The following is a 5,610-nucleotide window of genomic DNA, read 5'->3' on the forward strand; positions in this document are numbered from 1 at the left end:
TTTACAAAAATATTAATGTAAGGTAAGAGTTATTGACAATGAAATTACATTATATTTATATTTAACAGTAACAAAGTTTAGTGTTTGTAACAGAAGAATAGAGTATTACTTAAACCGTTTGTAATAATTAAAGTTTTTGTTTTATGTAGAAAACAACAAATAAGGTTATTAAAAAATAAATTTTAGATAACAAGCAGCTGTTTTTTAGTTTTTTTTTGTTTTGTGTTTAAAGCTAGTATTTATTTGCAGTCTCAGCTTCAGTTATAAGCAGAAAAATTTTAAGTTTTTGTTTGAGAGACTATACTTGGTTGCACAATTTTTTCCAAATGTCTGCAATTACTTGTTTAAATCCTTAATGTAGATAATGTTGAATTGAAAAGTACAGTACTTAAGTTTTAAACTATCTGAAGGTTATAACTACACTACTAGTAAACTTCTTTATTGCAAATCTTTTAATTTGAATATAGTCTAGTTTTCTTAAAACTTAACAATATTTCCAAAATTTAACTAAATTAAGTTAATTTTTAAACGAAACTAACTAAATTTTAAAATCTTTCAAACACAGATTTATTAATTTTTTATTAATATATTTAATTAAAAACACGACTTACTCAAATTAGCTTTAACTTATACCTTTACGTTTAAAGCAAATAATGTTATATATTTTAAACTCAAAAGGCTTGTTAAGGGTCGTTGCTAAAGTAATTTAGTAATAAAATATTTTAAAACAAAAATTCAACATAACATAGGTAAGAGGTTTAACTATCAATTTTTCGTAAACACAATATAAATGCTTAATTATTCAAGTTTTAGTTTAAAAACAAATAATATAAAAGTAAAAGTGTTAAATTAAAAGAAAAAATTCTTAAAAGTGTATAAAATTCAACAACATTTGTCATTAAAACAAATTATACAAACTAAAATATTATCTAGATATAACATACATACGTACATTTTTTGTAAAAACAATATAATATTATTAAAAATACCTTACAAAACATAGAATTTTATGAAAATCGAAGCAAAAGTAATTAAAATAAACTTTTTGTATATTACTATATTAGTTAACATTTTTTCAGTTCAAAAATAGTTAAGCACTATTAAAATTGTATTTTATACTTGTTTGTTGTAACTTTGTTTTTACATTAAGACTACACAATAAAATCATGTGAACTTTGTTTATACAATGAAATCAACCTAAATCGGCTATGCATGTTGTGCTCAAAAATTGTTTATGTACAAAGTACACTAAATTGAAATAAAAGGCTGTGTAATAAAAGGCAGTGTGATGTAAACAAAATAATTGAAAAAACATAAACAACAAAAGCCTGGTTTATTTATCTTCCTACGTTTCAAACGACTGCTTCTTTTTTTCTTTTTTTCTTTTGTAGATAGATGACTGAATTTTGTTGTGGTAATTAGCAAGCTCTTCCAACTGATTAGTGCTGACATTCAAGCAGTTTAGATCAGGCTTGAAAACACAACATTTGCCAGCTTATGCGCCTGCCAACTCTCGCTGTACAACAGAAACTATTTGGCTCGTTGCCAATTTTCAAAAAATGACCGAGGCAGAGAAGCCTGCGCTGGCTGAGAGTAAACATAGTGGTGAGACCATCTCGTCTTGACATTTTCTCTTTGATTTGTTTCCATGTAATTCTAAGGTTACGAATGAGATATCGTAAGATGATATTTTATCCCCTTTTTTTCTGCACACTCGACATAAGGTAACTTTTTAAGGACTTTATTTTAAAGTACTGCGTTCACAAACACAATGAATATTAATTTTTGCGCGAACTCGTAGTTTTAGATTCTCCGAAGCTTCTATTGTTAGGCAGGCGAACATGCCTGAAACTTTAACAAAGCAACAACTGGTTTCTGTTTCCAATGAACCAATTGAAGTCAGTAGATGATATTTTTCATAGTGAGTTACAAGTGAAGCATTGTTAGCAAATAGGAGGTCACGTGGTGCGAAACTTGTTCACTTCTTAGATGCGCCATGTCAGGCGATTGTCAGTTCTGGTGTTGAGCTTTAATCCAATACCCGACAATCTGAATGCGCGCTTCACTGGAACTTAAAAGAAAGTTTCTTAATGAGTTGAGCAAACTATGCTTCAAATAATTTTTAACTTAAAATGAGTCAGAAAAGCTACGTTTGTATTGGATGGTTGACGTTGTGGTTGTTTAAAAACATTTAACAATTTGAATAAACTTTGAGGACACCCAGTCTTTAAAAAAGACGCTAGCAATCCTTTTTAACAACATACATAAGAACTATATTAGTAAGTCAAACAAAGTGCTGTACAAAAGAACGTTTATTGCATTTGTCTTTTAGTTGTCGTGCAGAGAAATCAACATCAGCAGTATAGCGTTTAGACTTGAATTTACATTGCATTTCGACACACACTCTTTCAGATAGTTTCTCCAGTAAATAAAGCAAACCATGAAAAAGCTTAACTACATCGATAATCAGATTTAATATCATGCAGATGAGGTGATAAGAAAAACTTGCAAAGGAGTATTAGGTCGGCTGGTATTACGACACTGCCTCTTGTTTTTCAAGGAGCCGTTTCATTAATAATTTTTCAGTAGTTAGTTAGTAGTTAGTTTAGTTTATAGTTAATCAGTGGTTGGCAGGCTGTTCGTGTATTAAGTCCATCAAAAGTAAAAATGTTCTGTTCATTAAATAAAAGATAAAATAGTGTTGAACCCATAAACCTAGCTATTCATTATCATGGTATAAGATTTTAACGGTTTAAAATTACAAAGGTTTTTGCTTTTTTTTTTGATGATCTGTTTTTCTTTGTACACCATAAATAGACTATCCTTAACCTCTGTAAACAGTAATTTGAAGACTACCTTATAACAAAAATTATGTAGTGTGTTTTATTGCAGTTCTTAAAAAATTATTTTTAGTTTCACGTAGCCTTTTAACACTTGTGTTACTTGGGTGCTGTTTGTAGTTAAAAGCATTTTATATGCTGTTTAGCTTATAGAAAGCAAATTGGAGTACAAAAACTTTGCTTATGGCAAAACTCAAATAGCTGTAAACCGCAAGAGTTTAGTTTTGATACTACAAAAATGTCTTGGACAGGGAGCCAAAAATACGAGATCAGATACAAAAAGTTCATTGAAATAGCCTAAAATAACATGTTTGTGTAATTTGTTCTATACTAAAGTTATACACTAAAATTACACTAAAATTTATTATGAAAGTTATCTTTCACTTGCTCGCCAAATATCAATACATGTTGTTTTTGTTAAAGAGTTGATGTTTTTCTTTTGTATGTAAACAAAGAATGGCAGTATGTGTTACCACCAGACCCAACTTCCACAGGTTGTAGGAAATATTCTCCCTAATTCAATTTCGAAGCCTTTTAAAGTTAAATTAGTGGTTTAAAATGACAACCTACTAGTAATAAAACACTTTTACTATTTATAGTTACACAGCTAGTTAAAATAAAGTCAGTCATTTTAAATATTATCTACTTGTAAGAAAAAACTTTTACTAGTTTAATTTCACAGCCATCTTAATTGTAATAATTGGTTCAAAATGACTATCTATTTATAATGAAGTATTTTAAACTTGTAACAAAACATTTTTGTTGGTTTAATTTCACAGTCATTTAAAATGAAATTAGTCTTTTTACTGTTCTCACTTCTCGCCCACCTCCAATGCGACGGGGACGAAACCCCAACAAGCGGCGGTCTCCCTTCCCGCGGTCTGCCCGGAAAGCGCGGCCAGAAGGGAGAGGGCGGAGCAGATGGGCTGAGGGGATTTACCGGAAAATCCGGCAAGCAGGGCGTGAAAGGTCGGTTGAAAATTGGTTTTAGTTTTAGCCAGTTTAAAAACTATTTTTTACACACATGTGTATTTGATAGTTTTCTAAATATGTTTTCAATATACTTTTATATTCTAAATATTTAAAATGTTTTTTGATCTTTTTTAAGTTTTGATAATACGATATAGTTTAATGTTTGTTCTCTAATATTGTTTTTTACATCAATGTATACTTGATATTCTTGTGTTTTAAACTAATGTGTTGTATTCTAAATAGCTTTTAAGCCTATTTTGTTTTTAATATGCTTCGATTTAAAAGATATATACACAATATATACGTTTTTAAATAATATGTCATACTAAATCAGGAATAAAAAGTATTTAGTTAAGTACAAAAATCTATTATTTTAATATATTTTCAAATCTCTAAGAAGAGTTATTATTAGTTAGATCTATCTTTATTTGTATAACGTTACACTATACTCTACTTTGTTATGATACCATTTAGCTTAGAAAACTGATCATAAATACAAAGACAAATAAATTGTTGATAATTTTAGCAATTTTTTTGTTTTTAGGTGAGCCTGGTATTATTATAATAAACTGTAACTTACTGACCATCACATGAAATTTTACATTTCATGTGTGAAACAGCTGTATAAATTATAGTTTTTATATATTTAGATAAATATATATATATATATATATAAACTAATCAAAATTTTAAGTTGTAAATAAACAATATTAAAACATTCTCATCTCTAGGAAAGCCATGTGCTGTAAATGACATTGAAATCAAGAATGGAAGTATAGGTGACGTTGTAGGCAATCTTATCCCAACCGGTACAAAGATATCTGTCGTTTGCGATCCTGGTTACCACCTTGTAGAAGAAAATCCAGTTTGCCAAGACGGAACTTTTTCAAAAACAAGCAAAGTTATAGATATTTGCGAACGTTCGTAACTTTATTGTTTTAAGTTTAAATAACTATAAAAACTTTGATAAATTTACTATTAGAACAAATCTACAAATGGAAAGTATAAACCAAAAAATAAAAAACTAAATAGTAATTAACTTGGCTACATAAGCTAGGTTTTGTAAAATATGTTTACTTTAAGTTGGAAATTACTTACAGTTTTAAAGATAGACATACTTTTCAAAACTTGTAAATATTTTTTAATTAGTAGAGAATCATGAGTTTCAAATATCATGAGTTTCAAATTTATAATCTCATGATAAAAATAATTGTTTTGTAAAATGCATTTATGCAATAAGATTTACAAGACACACAACTTAAATAAAACTAGATATATTTCGAGCAATTCTCATCAGTAAGGTACTAAGCACACAAGAGATAAGATTTTACAAACTTATATAGTAACTAACTAATCAAATAATCATAAAGTAATCAAGAGTTTAAAAAAAAGACAAAGGCAATTAGTAAAAATTTAAATCACTTATGTTAAGTTACGTTATAATTAATCTACAGTAAAACTAAACGTCGATAGAATTAAAACAGCACTTATAAAGTATTACGAAAATAAAGAAACGGTATAGTGAAAATCTTTTTGCTTACATAAAACAGGTTTCCTTAACAAAATACAAATAGCTTACAATTTAATCAAATCGAAAACATTACTACAAGTTTTAAAATTTTTAAATCTATTTATATTTAAAACTACTTGAACATGTTGAACTATTAACCAAATTTTCTACAATGACTGGACGTTTAGATGCAATTTTAACCTTGACCGGTATATCATTTTTCGTTTCTGAAAAACATAAGTATTTCTATTTTATATAAACAGAAATATATCTAGTTTTATTTAAACT

This window comes from Thalia democratica, unplaced genomic scaffold, assembly GCF_965202585.1.
Source record: "Thalia democratica unplaced genomic scaffold, ktThaDemo2.hap1.1 HAP1_SCAFFOLD_88, whole genome shotgun sequence".
NCBI lineage: Eukaryota > Metazoa > Chordata > Thaliacea > Salpida > Salpidae > Thalia > Thalia democratica.